The sequence below is a fragment of the Capra hircus genome, chromosome 1 (assembly GCF_001704415.2).
Source record: "Capra hircus breed San Clemente chromosome 1, ASM170441v1, whole genome shotgun sequence".
Classification (NCBI taxonomy): domain Eukaryota; kingdom Metazoa; phylum Chordata; class Mammalia; order Artiodactyla; family Bovidae; genus Capra; species Capra hircus.
The window spans coordinates 72,549,681-72,564,116 of record NC_030808.1 but is presented as its reverse complement, the minus strand read 5'-3'; positions in this window follow the sequence as shown (position 1 = coordinate 72,564,116).

The window sequence follows — 14,436 nt, the reverse complement described above, 5'->3', positions numbered from 1 at the left end:
ATGAGGGAATGCTCCTCTCTGACCCAGGAATGATCACACACTATTGCAATATGTCTAACAAAACTCTTGCTCATTAAATATCTGTCAAGCGCTGGGCACATTGTGTCATGTGTATGTGTGCCAAGTGTTTATATTATATATGATCTCTAATCCTTACAACAGTCCTTCAAGTTGAGCTTAGAAGGTGAAGGTGAAGTCGCTCAGTCGTGTCCAACTCTCTGTGACCCCGTGGACTGTAGCCCACCAGGCTTCTCCATCCATGGGATTCTCCAGGCAAGAATACTGGAATGGGTTACCATTTCCTTCTCCAGGGGATCTTCCCGACCCAGGGATGGAACCCGGGTCTCTAGCATTGGAGGCAGACGCTTTAACCTCTGAGCCACCAGGGAAGCCGAGCTTAGAGGGGATGGACAACTCACTCAGGTTTCTACGGGACATGGCAAAGGAGGGGTTTGAGCTCTGCTTATAACTCCTTGGGAGAGGAGCGAATGCCTTCTAATGAATATATTGCTGCTTGGGGACAGGGATACACTTTATTTCCTTCAGGAATAAGGTTCTTCTTGAGTATAGATAGTCTAGTTTTCTATCACAGATCATGAGGCTCACAGACGGTAACTCAGCAGGCATGCACTTAATGTATGCTCAGCTTTCCCCGTAAGGGACTGCTGACAGCCAGTCAGCAGTGAGGATAAACATCTCCATTCAAAATTTACAGAGAAGGAGCCCTTGCTCTGCCTGCTGTCCCCAGGAGCCTCTAGAAGAGGGAAGCATGATGTTCCGAGGCTAACTGAATCCAGTTCAGAGGAGCTAGAACACGGGCCTCATTATTCCAAGACTCTTCATAGATATCCACTCCCTGTTCCTGTCCTATATCCAATAGGATATTGCAAAAAGGATAATAAAAAGATAAATGATAATCTTTAACATGAATTAGGTACTTAATTGTGCATTACATTACTGACTGATTGCTCTTACATGAATGATTTCATTTAGTCCTCCCAACGACACTTTGAGATAAGAGCTTTATTATCCCCAGTTTACAGATGAGGAGGTAGATGCTTAGAAAGATGAAGTAACTTACCTAAGTGGTGGTGGTTGTTATGCAGTCACTAAGTCATACTGAAAAGCAGAGACATTATTTTGCCAACAAAGGTCCGTCTAGTCAAGGCTATGGTTTTTCCAGTGGTCATGTATGGATGTGAGAGTTGGACTGTGAAGAAGGCTGAGCGCCGAAGAATTGATGCTTTCAAACTGTGGTGTTGGAGAAGACTTTTGAGAGTCCCTTGGACTGCAAGGAGATCCAACCAGTCCATTCTGAAGGAGATCAGCCCTGGGATTTCTTTGGAAAGAATGATGCTAAAGCTGAAACTCCAGTACTTTGGCCACCTCATGCAAAGAGTTGACTCATTGGAAAAGACTCTGATGCTGGGAGGGATTGTGGGCAGGAGGAGAAGGGGACGACCGAGGATGAGATGGCTGGATGGCATCACCAACTCGATGGATGTAAGTTTGAGTGAACTCCAGGAGTTGGTGATGGACAGGGAGGCCTGGCGTGCTGTGATTCATGGGGTCGCAAAGAGTCGGACACGAATGAGCGACTGAATTGAACTGAACTGAACTGAAGTCGTATCCAACTCTTTTGCAACACCATGGACTGTAGCCCGCCAGGCTTCTCTGTCCATGGGATTTCTCAGGCAAGATTACTAGAGTGGGTTGCCATTTCTTTCTCCAGGGGAGCTTCCCCACCCAGGGATTGAACGCTTGACTCCTGCATTGTCAGGCAGATACCTAAGAGCATACATTAAATGAACGAGCTGGGGCTTCACTGCGGGCCTATACAGCAGTGGTGCTCTGCTCCTGTTGGGGGAGTTGATGCACAGGCGCACACAAAAAATGTTTGTTTATTAATTGGTAGCTCCCTTTGATTAAGATTTTTGTTATTATTTCTTTTTTTTTTCATTTATCTGGGAATGTTCATAGTCTTATCACAACCACCACAAGCTGACAAAGTGAATCCTGTGTTTGTGAGAACAATTCTCCCCTACCCTCCACCTTGGAAAGGGAGAGGATTTTTTTTCTTACTGAAATCAGCTTAAATAATCTACTTAGTTAAGAAAGAGATGGGGGAGGGTAGGGAGAGCAGTTCTGGGAGCATCTAGGTGTTGAGGAGATTGGAGATGGCAGTGTGGGTGGTACCATGCAGCCATGGAGATTGGTTTAGCTTCTAACCGGTCCCTGTCTCTTCTTTGACTGACCCTCCTTCAGCATGTTCTCCTCTATTAATAGGGTTTCATGGTAGCAGATGGGTGGGGTAAGTGCTTTTGTGCGCTATTATTTTTACAATTTTTGAAAAACATTAAGAGGATTGGCACTGTTTTGAAATTAACTGGTGCTATTAGGGCATAGGTCTTAATTTTTTGTTTTGTTATTATTTTATAAATAGAACAAATTTTATGAAAAGAACACTCCAGGTTTTCAGTGTTCACCTCCTCTGTTTTACAGATGGAAACTCAGTGTATCAGCAAGTGACCCATCTTTGTGGGAATACAGATTTCCTGCTCATTCTAGCCTCTCTGCACTTTGCATTGACTAAAAAGCCCTACTAGGTCTGCAGAATTCGGAGAAGGCAATGGCAGCCCACTCCAGTACTCTCGCCTGGAAAAGCCCATGGATGGAGGACCCTGGTGGGCTGCAGTCCATGGAGTCACAAAGAGTTGGACCCGATTGAGCGAATTCACTTTCACTTTTCACTTTCATGCATTGGAGAAGGAAATGGCAACTCACTCCAGTGTTCTTGCCTGGAGAATCCCAGGGATGGTGGAGTCTGGTGGGCTGCCGTCTATGGGGTTGCACAGAGTCGGACACGACAAGCGACTTAGCAGCAGCAGCAGCAGCAGATCTGCAGAATTAGCAGGTGACTCTCTGGGCCACATGCCCAGGAAGAGTGCTATTTTACTTAAGTTCACTGAAAGAGGAGTGTAGAAGGCACCTAAGTTCTGCTGGCTTATCTCTCTTCTCCCAGACTCCCTCCACCTGACTGAATGATCTGGAGTGAGTGTGTAGGTGGAGCAGGGAGAGCGCTAGAAAGCGAAGAAAGGGAAGAAGAAGAGGGAGGAACAGGGGAAGGGGAGGAAAAGGAAGGAGAGGGAAGCGGAGGGAAGGGCAGGAGGGGGAAGGAGAGGGGAGCAAGAGGAAACGGAAGGAGAGGAGGGGGGGAAGGGAAGGGGCAGGAGAGACTGTGTATTCTGGGGCTTCTGTCCCAAGGCGGGCTGTAACACAGAGCCAAGAACTTTTAGTCTGTTAAAACTGCCTCCCATTCTGCCAACCTAAAATGGTAGAAGTGGGGGGAAAAAATCCTTTGGGTGGAAAAATGCTGACTAAACCATTTCCCAAAGCCACATTCTAAGAGCTAACCCTGGGAACAAACACTTGAACATTTTTCTTTCTTTGTAAAAAAATAAATTGCCCTGTGCTTCTTTTCCCTCTAAAAATCTCATTTTACCACTGGGGACATGAATCAAGTTGGTGATGGAGTCATTTCAGATGGCAGCTAAAAGCCAGCAGACAAGTGAACTGCATGACCTGTACAAGACTCCACATTTGGCAAAGCTATTGTAGGCTGTTAGGAACGATTCAGACTTGAGAGATGGAGACAGGCAGTGTATGGTGTGCGTTGGGAGGAGACTGGGTGTGGCGCTATCATAGACCTGCTGCCATCCCCATGGTGAAATTTTGCAGCAGAGATTTCCAACCTATTGGGATGAGAAGCTGTTCTTAGTTTTCCGTAGTGTGCAGTGCAGATGTTAAGAGATTCATTTACTCCTCTGATTAAAATCTAAATGGCTATCACTTTCACAATATGGAGAACTCCACCACTTTGGGGCTATTTTCATTTTCCTTTGTGTTCAGGGTTTTTATACAAGTTGCTTAGAACACATTAATTTAGAAAAGCTTTTTGAGCCAAATAAGATGGAACTCACCTTAAAATGTCTGGGGAGTATTTAGATAGGACACTGATCCTCTGAAGTATGGATTATTATAGGGCAGGTGCTGTATTCAATTCGTGCCCTACAGGATGCTGACAATCTAGGACCCGGCCAAGAGGCTACAGTCTTACTCTTAAGCTTATTTGATGTGCACTAATGCCAGGCAGAGCAGTGGTAAATTATCCGCCTGCCAGTGCAGGAGACGCACATTCCATCCCTGGGTCGGGAAGATCTCCTGGAGTAGGGAATGGCAACCCACTCCTGTATTCTTTCCTGGGAAATTCCATGGACAGAGGAGCCTGATGGGCTACAGCCCATGGGAGGTCACAAAGAGCTGGACATGACTGAGCACACAGCACGCAATGCAAAGAAAGTGCCCTTGCAGTGACAGGGGGGTGGCTTCACCAGAAGAGCCATCATCCACAGGGAACTTGCAATGGCTTCTCATGTAGTGCCCACAGCAAAGAGAACTTCCAAGCAGGGACACAGCTGAGAACTTCAAGTTCTCAGGCTCTGAGTCACCAGGAAGTCCTTGACCCCAAGTGTCAGCCCCAGAGGCTGGGGTCCCTGGCAGTCTGGCAGACTGCTTGGAAGGTAAATTCAGCAAGAGTGAACGCCTATGTGATGAATTCCCTACAAAGAACCTGTTTCACGGTGCCTGAAATGTGTTATATGGGAAGAACAAATTTCAAGAGCCTCTGAATTGTTGGGGAAAAATGTCTTGTTCAGGGAGTGACTGGAATCAGGTTCCTATCTGATCCTTTCGAATTATTGGATTTTCTCTCTGCTGCATTTAAATGATGTTTGGGAATAAACTGAGCAAATATGAGACACAGGCTGCTGCTGTGGAAACAGAGAGGGAATAGTGATTACCTTGTGTTCTGAGTGAAAGAAAGTTACATAGATATTCTAATTCTAGAGATCTAAAGGATGGAAATTAGAAGGAATGAAAATAGAGAAGAAAAAATCCTAGGGCAGAAAAGGAATCCCCAAAACTAAGGTGCCCAAGATATCCTTATTTATTCTTTAATAGAACATCAGTAGTTGTACGTGATCAATTTTAAAGACTTGCCTGTGTTAAATGGCTAACCTATAGACTGCACATCATGCCTTTTGGACATGCTGTGGTGCTTCATGCCCACTTCCTGTCCGTCTCGAGAGGAAATGGAAAGTTTACGTCACTGGTTTAAGTAACAGAACCCGGAACTAAACTGCGGATGACAAAATATCCCCTTGGCTCTGGTTGTTAAGGCCACTTTCAAGCGCAGATGTTCCAACAACAGAGGGAGCAGGAGATTTTGTTTCTTTGGGGAGATTAGTCTCACCTCCCCGTCTACCGTGTCACTGTTAGTTCCAAAGTCTGTCTGGGGGCAGAGGGGTCTGAAATCAGTTACACTCAACAAAAAAACACAGACCGAGTCCAGCGGACCCTGGGAACCAAACAGCCCGAACTCATCAGTATCATTCTGAGGATTCTGAGTCCCAAGACGGGAAAGAATTTGCCTAAGCTCATAGGATTGATTGGTAGGGAAAGGGTTAAAATACCATCATATTTGCATTAAAAAAATCTCTCTCTGGATATACCCAGGAGTATCCAGGAGTTGCTGAATCATATTGTAGTTCTATTTTTAGTGTTTTTGAGGCACCTCGTACTGTTTTTCCATAGTGGTGGTGGCAGTGGTGTTTAGTCACTAAGTTGTGTCTGATTCTTTGTGACCCCATGGACTATAGCTCACCAGGCCTCTCCATCCATGAGAATTCCCAGGTAGGAATACTGGAATGGGATGCCATGTCCTTCTCCAGGGGATCTTCCCGACCCAGGGATTGAAACTACATCTCTTATGTCGTCTGCATTGACAGATGGATTCTTTTCCCACTGAACAACCAGGGAATCCCTTTCCATAGTGACTATGCCATATGTTCAAAGAAAACAGAAACGTTAATTTGAAAAGATACATGCACCCCAATATTCAGAGCAGCATTATTTACAATAGTTGAGATATGGAGGTAATTTCAATTTCAATATTTATCAACAAATAAGTGGATAAGGAAGATGTGATGCACACACACACCACGGAATACTACTCGGCCATAAAAAAGAATGGAATTCTGCCATTGGCAGCAACATGAATGGACCTATGCGTGGTGAAGTCAGATAAAGACAAACACTGTACATTACCACGTATATGTGGAATCTAAAAAACAAAACAGGTACAGACTCACAGATTTGGAGATCAAGCTTGTAGTTACCAGTGGGGAAAGGGGAGAAGGGCAATACAGTGATCAAGGATTAAGAAAAACTGCATGTATAGAAGAATACTTCCAGGTGGTGCTAGTGTTAAAAAACCCACCTGCCAATGCAGGAGAGAAAAGAGACGTGGGTTCCATCCGGTTGGGAAGGTCCCCTGGAGGAGGGCATGACTACCCACTCCAGTATTTTTGCCTGGAGAATCCCATGGACAGCCCATAAGGTTGCAAAGAGTCAAATACGACTGAAGGGACTTAGTGTGCATGCATAGGAAAATAAGCTACAAGGATATACTGTACAGCAAGGGAACTTAGCCAATATTTTATAATACCTTTAAATGGAATATAACTTAGAAAAATTTTGAATCATTATGTTGTACACTTGAAACTAATGTAATGCTGTAAATTAACTATACCTGGATAAAACAACAACAACAAAAATAAGATCTGTCTGGTGGCTGCAGATCTGAGAGCATCAAAGACACTGGGCTCTAGAAGAGCTGTAAGAGTAGCTTCAGCCAGAGTGATACGGGTGGACATGGAGAGGAATGGACAGGTTTGAGAGAAGATGTCCCCTTTGCTGACCATCATGGTCAATTGATGTTTCAACATATGAAGAAACCGTTGAATTGGAAAACAGGCCTAGGAAAGTGAGTTGAGGGATCTAGTGAACCACGGCTGCACAATGCACAGAGGCCTCCTTCCTTCTTTACTCAGGAAAGCCCCAGAACCTTGTTCCTCCCACACCATAACCATTTCTTTTGTCTGTGGCTCTTAAAGCATTTTGCAAACGTGCTCCATCATGGACAGGGTGGGACAGACAGCGTGGCCTGCTATTAAGTGTCTTGAAACGTCACTGATTTTACTGTAACCAGGTAGATACAAGGTTACTGGTGGGGGTAGTTTCACCCAAAGTGAAGAGGATTCGAAGAAAACACTGGTTTGAGAAGATGGTCCTAATCCTTCTTATTGCCAACATGTTAAAGGACAATAGAACCCTTGTTCCTGAAATACTTCCAACTTCGACCTGCTCAGGCTGAGAAATTTTGCTGCCCACTCAGGTTTTAATATAATTTTTCTAATCAATTATTAGGCACTTATCATGCTGTCTGGGCTGGGGCACAGGTGGGGAAGGCGGTCAGAGCACAGCGCTGGGTCCAGAGCTGCCACCGGGTCTGCAGGGCCTGCCAGGAAAGTCCAGCGTATATCCTTCATTCCTGAAGCCTGAGCTATGCTTGACCTGGTTGACCAGTGCCTGGAGCAGGCCTAGAAAGGGAGTTCAGTAGCTCAGTCGTGTCCGACTCTTTGCGACCCCATGGACTACAGCATGCCAGGCCTCTCTGTCCATCCCCAACTCCCGCAATTTACTCAAACTCATGTCCATTGACTCGGTGATGCCATCCAACCATCTCATCCTCTGTCATCTCCCTCTCCTCCTGCCTTCAATCTTTCCCAGCTTCAGGGTCTTTTCAAATGAGTCAGTTCTTCATATCAGGTGACCAAAGTACTGGAGTTTCAGCTTCAGCATCAGTTCTTCCAGTGAATATTCAGGACTGATTTCCTTTAGGATGGACTGGTTGAATCTCCTTGCAGTCCAAGGGACTCTCAAGAGTCTTCTCCAACACCACAGGTCAAAAGCATCAATTCTTCTGCACTCAGCTTTCTTTATAGTCCAACTCTTACATCCATACATGACTACTGTAAAAACCACAGCTTTGACTAGATGGACGTTTGTTGGCAAAGTAATATCTCTGCTTTTTAATATGCTGTCTAGGTTGGTCATAACTTTTCTTCCAAGGACAAAGCATCTTTTAATTTCATGGCTGCAGCCATCACGTGCAGTGATTTTGGAGCCCCCCAAAATAAAGTCAGCCACTGTTTCCACTGTTTCCCAATCTATTTGCCATGAAGTGATGGGACCAGATGCCATGATCTTAGTTTTCTGCTGCTGCTGCTGCTGCTAAGTCACTTCAGTGTGTCCGACTTTGTGTGACCCCATAGATGGCTGCCCACCAGGCTCCCCTGTCCCTGGGATTCTCCAGGCAAGAACACTGGAGTGGGTTGCCATTGCCTTCTCCAGTGCTTGAAAGTGGAAAGTGAAAGCACTCAGTTGTGTCCGGCTCTTAGCGACCCCATGGATTGCAGCCCACCAGGCTCCTCCATTCATGGGATTTTCCAGGCGGGAGTACTGGAGTGGGGTGCCATTGCCTTCTCCCCTGAATGTTGAGTTTTAAGCCAGCTTTTTAACTCTCCTCTTTCACTTTCATCAAGAGGCTCTTTAGTTCTTCGCTTTCAGCCATAAGGGTGGTGTCATCTGCATATCTGAAGTTACTGATATTTCTCCTGGAAATCTTGATTCCAGCCTGTGCTTCCTCCAGCCCAGCATTTCTCATGATGTACTCTGCATATAAGTTATATGAGCAGGGTGACAATATACAGCCTTGACATACTCCTTTCCCGACTTGGAACCAGTCTGTTGTTTCATGTCCAGTTCTAACTGTTGTTTCTTGACCTGCATACAGGTTTCTGAAGAGACAGGTCAGGTGGCCTGGTATTCCCATCTCTTGAAGAATTTTCCACAGTTTGTTGTGATCCATGCAGTCAAAGGCTTTGGCATAGTCAATAAAGCAGAAGTTGAAAGGGAAGTTCCCCATTATTGTCATTAAAGACCTAGACACCTCAGGTAAAACCACTGTGACCTGGTCAATTTCAGATCCACTCAAAGCTGTTCTCTTGAAGTCACCATCTTCTTGCATCAGTCACTGGAGGAAAATATTTGATGATGAACCAACTATCATTAGAAGAGTTTTTTTATTCTTTGGGCAATTATGTTGTGGCTTCTGAAACAGCTAAAGAATCTGCCAAATCACCTATGACTGTAGACAGGTATTGGCACAGCACAGCCACCTATGCCATAGCCACCGAGGTGATTGGGGGCCTCCAATACCTGCCCCCTCCATCACTCTTTATACCAGTGACCCAGGGACCTGCTCAAACCTGACCTGGTACTGCTGCTCACTGTGAGCCCCAAGGAGAGGATGCAGAGGATTGAGGGCCCAGGCATAGAGAGGGCCAGAGAGGAGGCCGAGCTGGAGGTGAACAGCGTATTTTGTCAAAAGGTAGAAGTGTGCTACCAGTGGATGGAGAACCCTGGCTGCCATGCGGTGGACGCCAGCCCATCATGAGAAAAGGTCCTCCAGATGGTAAGCGTAATCCAAAATAGTTGCAATTAATTATAGTCACTCCAGGCCAGGTGACACAATTTACTAAATTTGATGCTCTTTGATACATCTAAGCCTTGACTGGACAGTTCACTTTTCCCTAAATTGTTGTTCTCCTGACCAAAGGACCCGTCAAGACCGAGTCTGGGCACATCCCAGAGAAAGACAGTGGCTGCCATCTGCCAAGTATAACAAATGTGTTCTAGGAATAGATTCTGAACTACAACCCCACCGAGTTCTTCCAAGGTTTGTCTCCTCTGGAAAGCACGAGGTGGACAGAAGCGACCAAGAAGGTCCATGGAAGCTCCTCCAGCTTCCCCTGCATCTGTGTAGGCTCCCAGCTGAGATGCTGATGTGCCCCGAGTCAGCTGCCTCCCAGCCTAGCCACACTCCGTCTTTGTGAGCTCAGCCCTGAGTCCTAGAACTGAGGAATCCCAAAGAACACTTCTGTGTGTCCCAGCTGTCAGAACCCATCTTGTGGTAGTGCAGTCTGAGCAAGAAGTGTCTGGCTTGTGTCTAAGGCTTATGGCCCTGCACTGTTCCTCATGGTTAAGCACTTCAAAGTCAAATGCAGAGGAGGCCACGCTGAGATGCCCTGAATACAAACACAATCTATTCTGCTGATTTACATTCCTCTCCTTTCCTCCAAAAAACAGGAGTGTTCTGCACTGAGCTAGATGCATTAAGGGCTTCCCAAATGGTGCTAGTGGTAAAGAACCTGTCTGTGACTTAAGAGACATTGGTTTGATCCCTGGGTGGGAAAGGTTTCCTGGAGGAGAGCATGACAACCCACTCCTGCATTCTTGCCTGGAGAATCCCATGAACAGAGGAGCCTGGTGGGCTACGGTCTGTAAGAGTCGGACACAACTAAAGCAACTTAGTACACTTAGCACATGCTGTGCTAAACTGCCTCAGTCATGTCTGACTCTTTGTGACTATGTGGGATTCTCCAGGCAAGAACACTGGAGTGGGTTGCCATTTCCTTCTCCATTGCATGAAAGTGAAAAGTGAAAGTGAAGTCGCTCAGTTGTGTCTGACTCTAGCGACCCCATGGACTGCAGCCCACCAGGCTCCTCCATCCATGGGGTTTTCCAGGCTAGAGTGCTGGAGTGGGGTGCCGTCGCCTTCTCCATCTCCATTGGCAAGTGGGTTCTTTACCACTAGTGTGACCAGGGAAGCCCTAGTCATTTATTATATGCTTCCTATAATAATGTAGTAACTAAGAGTAATTGAGCATTTATTCTCTGCCATGTACTGCTCTAAGCCATTTACATACAGTAACTCTGAGCGGAGGGGGGTACCCCTTACTGACAGGGAAACTGAAGCTCAGAGAGGCAGGCTGGTTACTTAGCCAAGGTTCCAAGCACTACAGTGCTCGGCACTTCATTGGATGCTATGGAGAGAAAGGCATCACCAGGTATTTTCAAAGTAATATTTACCCAACCTAGGAAGCTTCCTTGCAATGATGAGGCTGAAGAGTTTCCTTTCTGTCCTTTCCTTATTCCCTCTGTTTTTCCCATTTTACCCCAGCTCTTGCTGTTACTTGGAATCCCACCTTGCCACAGATCCCAGCTTTCCCCTTCTGACCCTACCTCTTTCCCTGCTCCCTCCTTCCTCCACCTACGCACGGCAGATCCCTCCTCTGTGTCACCCTAGGGACCAAGTTGCGGGGGTCCTGAGGGAAGGGAGAAGGGTGTGTAGATCCCACACAGATGCTGCCTCCCCAGGTGATGGCCCCAGAATGCTGGCTTCACTGTTATGTTGCCATGGATTTTCAAGCGGGGACATCTCCATAGGCTCTGGCTGGGGTAGGACTCAGGAAATGAATGCTGGCGTCCTTGGGGTGAACGAGCGAGGCCTGACAAGACCCCACCCTCTGCTGGACCTTCCCAGAGCCTGAGACTCTCTGCTCAGGCCCTGCCTCTCGCTTACTCTGGGTCATTCCTTGTTTGAAGCCTGGGGTGGCTCTGTGGATTCTGGCTCTTAAGAGGAATTTGGCAGGGGTCTGCTCTGGGGACAGGCTTGATCTCCTCACTAAATCTGGAGTTAGGCCTGATGGGCTTCCTGGAAGGAGTGACCCCTGCAGCGGACAGGGGACCCTGGAGGGTTACTGACCAGCCCTGCTCCCTCTCTCCTCTAAAGCTCATCCTCCAGGGTCTGGAGGTGTCTGCACTTCAGCACCGAGGTCCCTCTGGACCCCTCCCAGGCACTTCTGGTCAGTGAGGTGGGATGAGTCCAGTGGCGTGTCTTCCTAAGCAGGAAGACTGTCTCTTTACAGGCCTGACCTCCATGTCAAAGACCTCTTGAGTAGGAGAGGAATTGTTTCCTGGGCAGGGGCTTGTCAGGATCCCCCACTACGATGCTTGCTGTGCTCAGCTCTGGGCGTGAAAGACTGGTATTTGAATCAGGCCACCAGCCTGGATGAAGGTGTGAGCCTTGGGTACACCCCTTTCTTGGGAAGGGAGCCCTTCTTCCTCACCCCAATTCCATGTATTAAGTTCCTCCTTCACCTGTTGACTCAAAACTCAAATCCCACCTCTTTCTAAAGCCCCATTTCCCCAGTTCTGGGGATCTAGAGATCTGGAAGATTGCTATCCCTCCACTGACCACTAGCACTGCCCTGCCCTGCCCTGGACTCGGAGCTCCTGGGAAGTAGGAGCTGTGTCCTTGGTCTCTGCTCGGCTCTCAGAAAGCGCTTGATCGAATTTCTTCATTCGTGTTTTTGTTTGAGGAGCATTTTCTGCTTGGCCTGCAGCCTCGTTTTTAGGCCCAAACAATTAGAATTGCAAGAGCCTCTCAGCGGTTCACCTGCCTCTTTGGCTCTGGCAGGAAACTGGGCTTCGTGGAGCAGCCGGTGCCCAGGCAGCTCTGCCTCCTCCTGTCCCGACCCTGCATGGATCTGCTGCCCCTCTGCCTTCTTTCTGCTCTGGCTTCTGGTCCTGCTGCTCTCGCTGCCTTTCTGCTCTGCTTTGCTCTCTGCTTTTCCTGCTTCTGCCGCTACGCCGCTGTCTTCCTTCTACCAGCCCTCCTTCCTCCGCCGCTCCTTCTCCATCTCCTCCTCCTTCCTTTTCTTCCTCTTCCTGTTTCTCTCACTTCTGCTTCTGCTCTTTTCCTGCTTGGGCGGCTCCTGCTTCTTATGCTTTCCTTCCACTTTCGCTTTCCCTTCTTTCTCCTCTGACAACTTTTCCAGCGGCTTTGGCTTTGGCTTGAGCTTCTCCTTTGGGGCCTTAGACTCCTCCCACTTCTGTTCCTTCTCCTCCTGCTGCTTCTGCTCTGGAGACTTCTCCTTCTCTCGCCTCCTCCCTCCCTCATCTTCTGCCTCTTTCACTTCTGCTTCTTAAGCATCTGCCCCTATTTCCTCTACTTCTGCACTGGCTGCCGCTTCTGCTTTTTTCCCCTACAATGGCTGCTGCTTCCTGTTCTGCTGCTGTTTCTCCTTCTCTTCCTCTTTCTCCTTCTCTTCTTCTGCGGCTTCTGCTTTTTCTGCTTATCTTTTCCCGCTCTTCCTTCCCTCCTGTTCCTTCTCTTCCTCCCTCTCCCCGCTCCTCCAGGTCCTCCTCCACTTCCTTCATTCCGTCTCTTCCTCCCGTGCCTCCTCCTCCTCTAACTCCTTCTGCCCTTACATAGTCTCCTCCTGGTCAGTTCTGAATGTGCCAAGTGTATGGTGCCTATGAGACATTCTTTCTTTAGAGTTTCCCAGTGCTCTTTAAGAGCTCCAAATTTCTTGCAGGCTTGGAACTGGCTAGTCAGCCTCCAGTACAGTCTCTTTGTGCGTGCGTGCTAAGTCGCTTCAGTCGTGTCTGACTCTTTGCGACCCTATGGACTGTAGCCCCCCAGGCTCCTCTGTCCATGAGATTCTCCAGACAAGAATACTGAAGTGGGTTGCCATGCCCTCCTCCAGGGGGTCTTCCCGACCCAGGAATTGAACCCTTGTCTCCTGTGTCTCCTGCATTGCAGGCAAATTCTTTACAGTTGGACCGCTGGGGAGGCCCCACAGTCTCTTTAGTAAGTGACAAATATTAACAAGAAGTTCTCACAAAGAGACAGTGCTCTATAACTCAGTTCAGTTCAGTTCATTTCAGTCGCTCAGTCATGTCCGACTCTTTGCAACCCCATGAACCACAGCACACCGGGCCTCCCTGTCCATCACCAACTTCCAGAGTGCACCCAAACTCATGTCCATTGAGTGGGTGATGCCATCTAACCACCTCATCCTCTGTCATCCCCTTCTCCTCCTGTCTTCAATCTTTCCCAGCATCAGGGTCTTTTCCAAGGAGTCAGTTCTTCACATCAGGTGGCCAAAATATTGGAGTTTCAGTTTCAACATCAGTCCTTCCAATGAACACCCAGGACTGATCTCCTTTAGGATGGACTGTTTGTATCTCCTTGCTGTCTAAGGGACTTTCAAGAGTCTTCTCCAACACCACAGTTCAAAAGCATCAATTTTTCTGCACTCACCTTTCTTTATTGTCCAACTTTCACATCCATACATGACTACTAGAAAAACCATAGCCTTGACTAGACGAACCTTTGTTGATAAAGTAATGTCTGCTTTTCAATATGCTCTCTAGGTTGGTCATAAGTTTCCTTCCAAGGAGTAAGCACCTTTTAATTTCATGGCTGCAATCACCATCTGCAGTGATTCTGGAGCCCAGAAAAATAAAGTCAGCCACTGTTTCCCCATCTATTTGCCATGAAGTGATGGTACCGGATGCTCTATAATTAACTCAATAGTTAAAAACTCATTAGTTTGTTTGATGCTCATAGTTCTCAAAATGAGTAGAACAAGGGAACTAAGGCTCAGAAAGTTTCCATACTTCCCCAAGCCACATAGAAAGTCACAGGGCTTTGATAAGAACTTAAGGCTCCACCCTCCACCAGGGTTTACTGTAGGGTCTAATATTTTTGCTTGCTTGTTTGTTTTATTTTTTAAAAATTATTATTTTTGGCTCTGTGGGTCTTTGTTGTTGAGGAGGCTTCTC